Here is a 12,903-nt window from a genome sequence, read left to right as displayed (position 1 = left end):
ATTTTTTTGGCGGAATTAAAATTTTCCGTGCTGAGCGAAGGAGATCGAGAGAACAAACAGAAAAATTGAAAACAAATTATGAGAAATAATTATGAAACGACTAATGAAAAAACATGCACATCTCGAGCACTGTGAGAATCATATCGGAAAGCGTTTTGTACGTAGCAGGCTGTCGCATCCCTTGGGCTTTCGGTAAGTGTTATCAGAGGCCGCAAGGTGTCCACGTAATGCGAGCGATTGTGTGGGAACATGTGTGACGATAGCTCATGTGTGATGACAGCCAGCAAGACAACGGCACTGTGACGGCGATGGTTTACCGACTGATTTGTTGTGCTCCAACGAATAAACGTTACACTGTGTTCTGTTACGACCTGTGCCAATCCCGGGGGCGGTGCAGTGTCACACAGCGTCCCGAAGCGCTGGCTGCCGGGAACGAAGGATGGGGGAAACTGGCACGCTCTCGCTTTTGTAAGCAACTTGTTGCTATGCGATGTACAAGGCGCCAGTGAAGGACAGCGGTAAATTTGGCAATTATTCGCGCATTCTGTTGTTACCTCTGTGGCCTAATGCAAACTTGCGCAGGCGCTCGCGCTTTTCTTAATTGGCTGTTACTGTGTGACGTGACGTAAGTGCCAATCGTTGAAAGCGCTAGTTGGAAAGAGAGAAGTGTGTAAGCGATTGGGGTCTTATAGGTAGACTATCGGACTGAGTGTTGTGGGACATATTGAACGAAATCCCATCAGACGCATACTTTCATTTTATTGAAGAGACCAGAAAGGAAACCTGACAGGAACCTAGCGACCGCGAAGTGCCTAGTACGAGGCAAAATATGCTTCGCATTAAAATAAGTGCGTACGTATTTTTTTCAGGCAGTTTCTCTGTCCAGCTGAATTGTTTACGATATTCGAATAGTCATTTTAAGCTGCGTGTATTGCTGAGTCAATGAAGTAATCGACTGCTTCGATTCGTAGAATTTTCGGCTTATATTAAAAAGTAAAATTGGTACTGCAATAGTTGAGCCACCACAGGAATCATGGGTACTACATCATTTTTTCAAAGATTGGACATGGATTTGTCGATGAGGCATATTGCCGCTTTTATTAATGCCTATTTATGATGCAATTCTGCTGCGTGTTAGTTTTACGCGACTTTCAGGGCACAAATGAATCGCGAAACGTTCAAGTATGTATGCAGAATATATGCATGTGGAACGAGTATATATATACAAAAAAATTACGTGGTTTTACGTGCCAAAACCACTTTTTGATTATGAGGTACGCCGTAATGGGGGACTCCGGAAATTTTGACCACCTGGGGTTCTTTAACGTGAACCTAAATCCATGTACACAGGTGTTTTCGCATTTCGCCCCCATAGAAATGCGGCCGCCGTGGCCGGGATTCGATCCCGCGACCTCGTGCTCAGCAGCCTAACACCATAGCCACTGAGCAACCACGGCGGGACGCGAATACAAGCAAGAACACTTTTTTGTAGCAGGCATTGAAAAACGCAGAGCTGTATCGGGAGTTGTTCATGTTGCTCTACAATTTCCTGGTTGACAACTTTCGTAGAATTATAATAATTAGGAAGTTTGTTAACTAATTAAGACTGATTATCTGGTTAGGCGGAATGAAAAAATAAACTGAGTATCTCCAGGCGACGGCAAACAACTTTCCCTAAGTTCGGTCCAGCTACGTGTCACTTGCATATTTTAAATGTTTGGCTCAAGTTACGTGGGACACTCTGTACACTTACAATTGGCAAGCCTCAAATTTTCGGCGAAACAAACTTCCGGAAGGTTATATTGTAAGAACCTGCAGGGCCACACGAAGCCAGAAGTAGGAAGTTTAGGGAAATCCACGTACAGCCCATCGTTCCTATGCCTATGAAACGTCGCATTTGGAAGTCACGCATACGGCAGCAACAAATTTTTCCTGCGGTTTGTTTATCATAAAACTCTATGCCTGGAGCTAGCGTCACTGAACCTCCTCTCTCCGGCACATATCTTCCTGACGCCATCGACCTGCTTCCGCCTATCTACCAGCTGGGTCCTCCTGCGCCGTTACTGCTTCCTTGAAAGTTCTCTGCCTGGTGTATTACTACAACCGTGCCAAGCGTAAAATGCAAGCGAAAAACCCACGTGCCAGTATTAACTTATACTTCATGCTCGAGCACATCTCTTGCTGCTACGAACAGCGTCGTCATATCTACCTTAATCACTCGATCTGTGACCACTAATTGACCTGCCATAGCAGTGTGGATTCCATCAAAAAGCGTCAACATTTCCGCGAATCTCAGCCACAGGACCTCTTCCGTTGCCACGGAGCTGGCAGCACTGCAAACAACTTCCACTTAGCTGTTGAAGCAACCAGTGAGCCTCTGAGTCATCTGTACAGACTCACATACTGCCCCGTCATCCCTGAAATTGCCACGTACCAATGACTAGATCATCTACGACATCAACTGCTTACACACCGGAGACCATGGTGTTAAGCACAGCTTTGCTCTGCAGTGGCTTTCCTTCTCGCTCGGACGCTGTGAAACGTAATGATCGCCACCTTCCTCAGCTTGATTCCTTTGCTTCGTTTATTTATAGCTTGCGTTACCTCCTCGTGTGTCTTGCATTTGTGCAGTCTCAAAACTGCTGCCAATATGTAGTAAAACTGTGTCAGGCCAATATGTAGGTAAATGGAGTTATGCCGAGTTACATAAACGCCATATACTGCTGAAGGGAAACCAGCGTTCTCGGAGAGAGTAGCGATTTGAATATTCATGCTGTTTATGCGTGGATTGGGCCTTCTTTTGTCTATCGTAGCTCACGAAGCGACGGCGCCTACGTGACCTCCCAGTGAACTTTGACGATCCTTGCTATTGTTGGCTCGCGGCTGTTGGATAATTCTGGCATCAGCCTTTTGCCCCAAATGCCGAACATTCTCGCGAACCGTGTTTCCGCAAAAAGCAACACACTGACGTGGGCCCGAAATTTATTTTTCCGTAACGCACAATAACTGCGCTCGGAATAGCTTTTACAACCGTCACTAAGGTCACTCATCTTGTCAAGCATGTTCGGCGTGGTTGTTGCCGCGCTTTCTATAAGTGAGGAAAGAGCCGAGCCACGTTACGTTACACAACGACGTGTTTTCTCCTTATTCTGCTCTGTAGCTGATGAATTTCTTTCCCTACACTTCTATCACGATCTGGAGAAAGGATGGACACACACACACACCGACACACACACACACCGACACACACACACACACACACACACACACACACACACACACACACACACACACACACACACACACACACACACGCACGCACGCACACACACACACACACACACACACACACGCACGCACGCACGCACGCACGCACGCACGCACGTGCGTGCGTGCGTGCGTGCGTGTACAGTGTCTCGTGCGTGCGTGCGTGTACAGTGTGCGTGCGTGCGTCTGTACAGTGTCTCGAAGTGTAAGAGCCGTGAAAACGAGTTTCGCGCATCAGATTTTGCAGTGTATCGCCCAGTATCAGCCACGCGACACGTATGCGCGTTCGCGTTCCACATGAGCTGCAACACGGTGCCCGTGGTCGAAGGGGCCGACATACGATTAATTGGAGAGCTAAACACCGTCAGACGTTCCCGTCAGTAGTATTAAATGCGAGGCATTTCTTGACGAGCATTTGCGGATTTGAGAGCATGCACCTAGTCTCCTACATCTTGGTGCTCTCATGGTCGTTTCGTTAACCCATTAGGGACCGGTTTCTTTATTTTCTTGCTATCTTCAAATAACTGTCATATGTTAACTTACATTTATACTAATAATTCACATGCAAAGAATTATTACTCTTGCCTAATTAGCTTTTGAAATATAGCCCGTGACCATATGGTCACACTGGGCCCTTACGCTACAGCAAAATACGCGAAGATAAAAACATTTATTTCAAGCCATGAAACATCACAAAAAACATACATAGCGAACAGTCGAGCACTTATTTAGTGTGATATGGTTTAACTCATGGAATAAACATGCCGACGTCATACTATGTGCATTGTGTGTGCACCGGGCTGTTGCAATTATCTCATGCACACTTCCACCTCTTGCCATTAGGTATTGGTGCAACAAAGTGGGCCACTTGGTCATACCGTGTACCAGTCAGGACATCACCAGTCTTTAGTATCCTGCGTTGAGCAGGTCCTCTGGGCTTATTGTCCCATCGCATCAGGTAGCTTTGTGCAATTTGCTTGTGGAATTCCACCTGCGTGACGTTGAACCCTGTGCTACGAATTAGCGCCCAAGCGTTGCTGATAGGTACATCACAAAGTGATGTGAAAATCGGTACCCGCCGTGGTTGCTCAGTGGCTATGGTGTTAGGCTGCTGAGCACGAGGTCGCGGGATCGAATCCCGGCCACGGCGGCCGCATTTCGATGGGGGCGAAATGCGAAAACACCCGTGTACTTAGATTTAGGTGCACGTTAAAGAACCCCAGGTGGTCAAAATTTCCGGAGTCCCCCACTACGGCGTGCCTCATAATCAGAAAGTGGTTTTGGCACGTAAAACCCCATATATTATTATAAAATCGGCCACCACCACTTTTTGCCACGGGTTGCAATCCTATAGGCGCCTGCATTTGCATCCATCTGGTCCGTACCTCCTATAAATCTTGTACTTAGCAACAGTGTTTGGATGGGCTACCTTGATTCGCTTCTTCTCAACATACGAGTACTTGCGCTATCGAGTACGGCGTTGTCAAAAAGATCGAAGAACTCAACAGGTGAAAAGTCCCTGTAAGCAGCAAAGTTTGGGCCGGGAAATATGCCAAGGCTTATCTGGAGATCACCCTTCGTCCACTTAGAAACAGTGGATAAATTTGGCAGGAATGGCCGCATCAACTACAGAAGAAACCTCTTATGTTCCGTCACCTTCCTCGCCGGGGTCGTCACCGTCCGAGTCGCATCCACCGCTGCGGCATCCGTCAGAGAAAACAGTTTCAGCGCCGGCTCATAGCTGCCACCTGCTTAGATTGTCAATGAGCCCACCTGAGTCTTCATCGGCCGAGTTTTCATCCGAATAGGTGCTAGCCTCTGGCGGCTCGATATAAACCACTGACACGTCGTCATGTTCCTCTACGAATGCTTCACTATTTCTTTCAACATCAACCCATTCAGAAAATGAAATAAGAAATAACCACTGCGAGAACGCGCCAGCCGCCGTGCACTAGATGAGAATGCAGTTAGACAAATAAAAATTTAGGTAGCCTAGAAGCCCAGCGTGACCATATGGTAACGCGCTAGACAACGCGCTCGTTCATAGATAAATCAAACATTAATCTTTCACAAATGGTCATCGAAGGTCACATATTCAAAGATCAATATGGAGGTAAGGATATCTGACTATTGCCTAAACAAGTAGTAAAAAAAAACACACTTACCCCTTGGAGCGATGCATGGCAACGCTACCCGCAGAGCAACACTTTTTCCTGCTTTTGCAAGGGGCTCCCACAAAACGACTGACAGCTGCTGCCACTTGGTATCTATAAAGGGAACTCTAATCTCTCAAACGGCACGTCAAAGGCGATTTTGGTGCCGTTTTGTTAATCTTAATTAATTGAAATTCACTGTGCAGACTAACGTGACCATATGGTCACGCTGGGCTTTAATGGGGTAACCTGGTATGTGCCAAAACCCACATTACCCATTACGCTCCATCTGCCACATACCAATTACGCCACATGGGCATGCATGGAGCGATTGAATAATAAATAGCGTTACCGCTCTCCTATGTTGGCAACTAGCATATTGAGACGGCTGGTGCCTACGTCGCGCCGGGTCAGGTCGCGCAGCAACAATTTGCTGAGAAAATCGAAAGCGCGTCTGCAGTTTCCCCCTACTTTAACCATGTGGGAAGTACCGCTTTGTCACGCTACGTGGCATTTTACCACTTTTGGAATCGGCTCCAGCTGCAACGGATAGGGTTGTAACGTTTCGTTGTCAATAGCCGACAAATCGATCGTAATACCGTCGTCGTCGTCGTCGTCGTCGTCCGCCGCGGTGTCGTCCCCTGGCCACTGTCGTCACGCACAGATTCGTGTCAAAATTGTGTTTCACATATACATTGTCGCGCGACCATTGTTGCGCTTTCTGGCAATAGCCATTTCTGTAAGACCACACGCGTCAGCGAACTCGCCGCAATTTTCTTGTTTCCTTCCCTCCTCTCTGTCCCCGTGATCTTTGTTTTCCCCTTTCCCATTCCCTGGTGTAGGGTAGCCAACCGGACGTTATTCTGGTTAACCTCCCTGCCTTCTACTTTTCTCTTCCCTCCCCTCTCTGGCAACACGTTGCAGTACCCCACACGAGAGAGAGAAAGAGAGAGAGAGCAAATGATAAATGAAAGGTAGGGAGGTTAACCAGGACTGAGCCCGGTTGGCTACCCTACACTGGGGAAAGGGAAATGGGGACGGACACACCACACGAGAATAGATAACTAGGTTCCGGCAAAACGCACGCTTCGTATAAGATTGATTCCCATATGCGTGGGATATGTATTATTTATTGAATGGTTGGCATGGTTATATATAGTTATGGTTATTGTTATAGGAAAAGCTACATCACCACCACCACAAACAACAACAACAACAACTTGGCGACGACGCGAGTGCAGCCGCACAATGCGACTGTCGCTGAAAATATTCGTGATGCGCAACTGCACTGGAACCTTCGCTAGGCTACTTGGTTCCTCGAAATAGTGTTGAACTTTCCGGGACATGCGTCACGACGACGACGATGATGATGATGATGAGTGGCATGCACTTCGAAACGCGGCGGTGACAAAAAGTCACCTAGCCTGCTTGATTTAATCAGGTATGCGATGCATGTTTCTTATCTAGCATTTCTGTATACATCTCCTTAATATTTTCTTTCCTTCACTATCTACCTTGTATGTATGACTGTATGAGATCCGGTCGTATCAATCTCTTCCCTACTCTTTTTCCACCATTACTGTAAACCTGTCTTGCTTATCTTGACAGCTGCCCTTTTGACGCTTCCGTTCACTTTTCAGTGGATACCAGGTCATTGCGGTATCATTGGTAATGAAGACGCCGATAAAGCAGCTCGGACGTCAAACCAAGAAGACCGCTGCGTCCCCATTCCGCTCTCAAGGACCGACGCCGCGAGACAACTTGGCATTCTGGCACGCACGATCTCCTTAGCAGAGTGGAATAATGTACATACAAGACGCACAAGACTGCACCGACTAAACCCATCACTTCAACTCAGACCTCCAGCCGGTGTGCACCGGCGTGAAGCGTCTCTTCTGTGTCGGTTATGGCTTGGAGTGGCCTTCACGAATGCCTACTCAGCACTAATTGGAATGGCTGATAGTCCTGCATGTGATGTTTGCGCATGCGAGGAGAACATTGACCACATATTGTGCCATTGTCCTCAATTTCAAGCCCAAAGACAGTATTTGTCCGACACATTGAGGAAACTAGACGATCGTCCTCTGAGTGAACAGACAATATTAGAGCACCGTCCCGACCGATCATCGGCTCAGAAGGCAGTGAAGGCACTTTTGTGTTTTCTCAGAACTTCTGGTTTGCTCGAGCGACTTTAACTGAAGTGCTGTCCGTACGCGTACCTACACCTTCTCTCTCCCTTCTTTCTCTTCCCCTTCTCCCTTCCCCCAGTGTAGGGTAGCCAACCAGACTATTGACTGGTTAACATCCCTGCCTTCCTGTATTCTTCTCTCTCTCTCTCTCTCTCCGTTCACTTTAAAACCCACGCGCTTCTGGAAGGTGTATGTTACCTACGGTTGTCACTGGGATAACCCCTTCGCATTCCATTAGGATGTGTTCAGTGGTCTCCGGATTTTTGCTGCAGCATGCACACGCCTCATCTAGTTCCGAATATTTGCTCCGGTACGTTTTCGTCCTTAGGCAAACGGCTCGAGCATCGAATGGCAAGGCACTGCCCTTTGTGTTATGGTACGCATTTCCCCTTCTAATTTCTTTCTTCTCATTCTTGTAAATCTTCATGGTCCACTTTGTTTCCATTCTTTGCAACCAATTAACTGTCTCCGTTTATCCCTCTTTCTGATGACTCCTGGTGGTCTATCTACAGCTTTAGTAACTCTGTACTTGGTTGCCAACTTTCTTGATCTCTTCCTCCATTCTGTGCCCACGCTTTTCGAGTACAGGTAATTGTGCTCTCTAGCTGCCCATTAATTTTCATCCATGTTCCTGAGTCTTTCTTGAAAGCTAATTTTGCCCTGTGCTTCTCTGACTTCAAAAGAGGCTCAACCCATGCCACCTTGCACTGCCTCATTTGTGGTTTTACCGTGGGCTCCCGATGCCAACCGGCCTACCGTTCTTTGGTTAACTTCCAACCCCGACAAGATATCCGATTTTAAGCATAGAATGGCATTTGCGAACGTTAGCGCTGGCGCCATTACTCCTTGCCAGATTCCACGCACCATCTCAAACTCATTGTGGCCCCACAATGCTCTGCATTTCGTTATTGCAGCACTGCACTTTTCCTTTACTTTCAGATTTTCTTGGTGGGTGCTTGAGTAAGCTTTTTCCTTCGTTTATGTATACGCCAAGCTGTCTATATTGCTTGACTATGGGCATGACTTACTGTTGAATTGACACTCGTATCTTCATTAAAGATCATAATTCTCGATTTCCCTGTGCTAAACTTGAGGCCTAGATTTGTTGCTGCGTTGCCTTATATATTCGCGAGTGTCTATAAATTTCCTTTTACTGTCCGTTAGTAACACTACGTCGTCCGCATACATCAGTCCAGGGAGCTTCTGCTGCACCATTTGTCCATTACGCACATGGGATAAATCGAACGCCCATTCGCTGTTTTGCAGTCCTCTTTCTGTGCGCTTAACATAAAGCGTGAACAACAATGGAGACAGAGGACAACCTTGCTCCAGTCATTGGTTAATTCCCACCACTAAATTCGTTACCTTTTCGACCTTCCCATAGAACATGCACTCGCTTGTCTCTATATACCTCTCTGGGCAGCTCCGCGAAATCGTCCTCTGTGCCTTCGTGCTTAAGAATATCCCATAACAATAATCCCTGCCTACGTCATCAGAGGCTCCCTTAATATCTAGAAATAGTATCGATAAAAGTCTGTTCCTGAGCTACTGCAATTTCTATGCGCTGAGTTAGCACAAACATATTATTCTCTAAGCGCCTGCCTGGCCTGAACCCATTCTGCAGTTCCTCGAGTATATAGCTTTTCTCCACCCACTTCAACAGTTCCAAGTCGCATTGCCGTTCTATATATCACCGTGACAAGCATCCTGTATGCCACGGTACCGACTAGTGCGCCGCCTAGTATCAGTCTCCCGTAGCAACTGCGGGTATCGATTTGCAAGATGTCAGCCGCCCGGCCCGGAGTGGCGTGAACCCAAGGATGGGACCGATGCGTGAGTATAACCTCTTTGTAGCCGACCTATTCGCTTCGACGCGAGGCGACTGAGCGCGAGATCGCGACAGCGGTCGCGTGAGGTAGTGTCGCCAATACCCCGCATTCCCGGAAGATGATCGGTTGCCCCGTGCTCGTCCAGAGAGTTGTCAAGTGATGCCGGTTCGAGACGGAGTTGCGGTGAAGCACGCCGTCGGGAGTTTGCCGTCAATCCTCCTGAATCCGGGGAACAGGACGTTGTGTAACGGCTTCTAGCTACACTCGGTGATGGAAAGCTGCTTCTCACGTCATTATGCAAGACGCCGGCGTGGCGAGAAAAAAGAAGGGGAGAGGAAAGGAACAATGCGAAATTCGCGCAGATTTCACATCGGCAGTGCGTCGTTGCTGCGGACAAAGTGAGAGCGTGGTAGCGGTTGGGCGTGCACTGCAGGTTTATCGACACGACACGTACGTCGTTGCTGTGGGTGTGAGACACACGCGACGTGCGACCGGGCTCGAGAGAACGCTGCTTTTCCCCGCTCGTTACGGCAAGCCCGATTAGGCACCGCTCGTTTAAGGCCCGGAGACGACGCCGGGGCAATAGTTCGCTTTTTTATATCTGGCCGCAGAGGATACCTTCGTGCAAACAAACAAACAGTGAAATGTTGCTTCACTATAAAATCAATCGCTATAGTAATCATTAGTTGCCTTTTCTCGACTATGCGGGACTGAAGACTCGTTCCAGGATATCGAAAACATTAGCTATGGGCTTTGAGTCAAGTTTCTCGTGCTTTAAAGCAGAACCTAGAGGTATTGAAATGCGCGCATCAAGGACGATAACGTTTGTGAGATTAAAGAAATTTAGGAGGGACAATGGAGAAAGCGTGTGCTCCTATTTGCTAGCTGTTCGCCGAATTGAAGGAAGTGGTTTTACTTCATGGGCTAGTAACTATTGTTCTGCCTCCAAAATATATGCTAAATTTCGTTATCCACCATTGCCAGGATATGGTAGTTCCCACAACGCACGACCGTCTGCGACCGACAACACAACTTTTAAAATTACAATATGTGTTGCTACAGGTTTGACACTACTGGGCTTTTGGTGCTGACATAGATAAGTACGCTCATGGTTAGCGTTTCAAAATTCTTATATCATATCTTCTCTCTCTCTCTTTCTCTGTCTACGAAAATGGAGTATTCAAAGCAGGCAGTTTAAAACAAAACCGAACTGTGTGTCTTCTACAGAGCGGAACTTGACGTGGTTCGCATTCACCCTTTGTAGCCGCAGTAAATGTACTAATGCAAGCTACCGCTTACGCGTGCAGGCAAACACGCTTAGCCGCGTATACAGCGACCAAATAAGGATGCCTGCATTTGCGCTGAACGTTTTCAAGGGGCTGTTCCGCTGGTGATACATACCCGCAATAGACCCTATTGCGGGTATGTTTAGACTAATGCGTTATTCTTTTCAACCTCTATTTTCACTACGGAGAGCATATATATTGACTAGTATAGGTTAAAGTAAAGGCCGAGCTTTCAATTTTCAATTAGCGCCTAAACAACAGCGTCAACATGTGACGTCACCGACTTCGCACCATTTCAGCCTACTGGGGACGTTTTCGCGCAGCTGAAGGATTGATTACTAAGGCTTGACGTTCCACACCAACACAAGGACTATGAGAGACGACGTACTATTGGACAGCTTGACTTTGATCATCTGGGTTTCTTGAACGCTTTGTGAAGGTAAAGTGCATCCACTAAAGTTACTAAGTTGAGTGTGTTTCCTTTGAAATGTACACGATGCTTTGTAACACTGTGGCACACGGTAATATTTATTGACAAGCTATTAGGCGGCCTCAACAAGACACTGCCAAGAAATAGCGACGTCGTCAGGTGCTGGTGCGGCAATGTTGAAGTGATGTTATTGGCCACCTTTCACTTTCGCGTACTTTCTGCTTTGCCAGGCCTCCACTCCTGGTGAGGCTGACATGTTTGCAACTACAGGAGTGCACTCTGCTAATGTAGCTTTAGTTAATATTTGTCTTTGGAGTTGCTTTGTAAACAAAAAAGGTTCTTATTTCTCGAAAACCAGTTCTGCGGAAGTCTGCATGCTGGGGGAAAATTCATGAAAGAGAAAATAATCATACACCCGGCGGTGTAGGAAGGCTACCATCCGGGTGGCCGATCTCGAATCCCAATTACTGGAACTTGGCGAGAGGGGCACCCCACAGGGGTCCGTCATTTCCCCCTGTTTATCCAATATAGCCATGGTTGACCTAAGCAGAAAGCTTCTCGAGATTGAAGGCATCAAACACACTATGTATGCTGACGATATAACTATATGGTGCACAGGAGGCAATGACGGTCAGGTTGAGGGCGCCTTACAGGAGGCAATAGACACTATTGAAACCTATCTAGAACCCACCGGTCTCAGATGCTCCCCCTTGAAGTCGGAACTTTTGTTGTATAGTCCCAAGAAACGCGGTCCAAGGCCCAAGGGATGGACATCGTTAGAAGACAAAGATATTAACTTATGTACAAAAACCGGTTGTCGTATACCCAAAGTCGATTCAATCAAGGTCTTGGGCATGATTGTTGAGTCAGGGGGTACAAATGGCAAGACTATACGCAAGCTAATTACTAAAACTGAAAGTGCTGTTCGTTTAGTCAGGAGAGTATCAAATCGGCATCATGGACTCAAGGAGGATAACCTCATTCGACTAATGCATGCCTTCGTTCTGTGCCACTTTAGATACGTGGCAGCCATGCATCGATGGAAACGGGCAGAGAGGGATAAACTGAATGCACAGCTTAGGAAGATTACCAAACGGGTTCTCGGGTTACCCGTATACACTTGTACAGAGCGATTAATGCAGCTTGGCATTCATAACACTCTTGAAGAGATCGCAGAGGCCCAGGAGCGCGCACAGCTATCTCGCCTCACAACAACGAAGGCAGGGAGATCTATCTTGCAGGAACTCGGATATCACCCCGATAGAGTAGCAGAAGAGTTCTCTGACGTTCCTCCGTCGATTCGTGAGAACATTACGGTCGCGCCAATACCTAGGAACATGCACCCCGATCATAATCGCGGTTGAAGGAGGGCAAGGGCGGCCAACCTCCTTAGGCAAATACACAATGATCAGCGACAGGTCAGCTTTGTGGATGCCGCTTCTTGTAAGGGACGTCAGGCGTTCACCATCGTCACTGTTGATGGTCGCCAAGGAATCACCAATGCTGCCTCGGTTCGGACGAGGGACTCCGAAATAGCTGAACAAATGGCTATTGCACTAGCCCTGCTAGATAGCTCACGGGATGCCATCTATAGTGATTCAAGATCTGCAGTCAGAGCATTTGAAAAAGGCACCATTTCCAAACAGGCCCTCAGACTTCTTGGGGGCAAGGCAATCACGCACCACTTCATTTATTGGTTTCCGGCACATCAGGGTCAGATAAAGGGTGCTCCTCCCAACCTCAATGAGT

General features: G+C 47.4%; 1 protein-coding gene across 1 annotated transcript in view; it reads left to right on the top strand.

The window, feature by feature from the left end:
• Nucleotides 1–9,380: 9,380 nt before the first annotated feature.
• LOC135900651 (very long chain fatty acid elongase 4-like) overlaps nucleotides 9,381–12,903 on the top strand; it is a 71,371-nt gene continuing 67,848 nt past the window's right edge. The window contains exon 1 of the mRNA XM_065430171.2: nucleotides 9,381–9,442. The gene's annotated coding sequence lies outside the window, so the exon portion shown is untranslated. The remainder of the gene's footprint in view (nucleotides 9,443–12,903) is intronic.

The sequence above is a fragment of the Dermacentor albipictus genome, chromosome 3 (assembly GCF_038994185.2).
Source record: "Dermacentor albipictus isolate Rhodes 1998 colony chromosome 3, USDA_Dalb.pri_finalv2, whole genome shotgun sequence".
Taxonomy (NCBI): Eukaryota; Metazoa; Arthropoda; class Arachnida; order Ixodida; family Ixodidae; genus Dermacentor; species Dermacentor albipictus.
The sequence above is the reverse complement of the archived record's forward strand: the minus strand, read 5'-3'. Positions and strand labels throughout refer to the sequence as shown.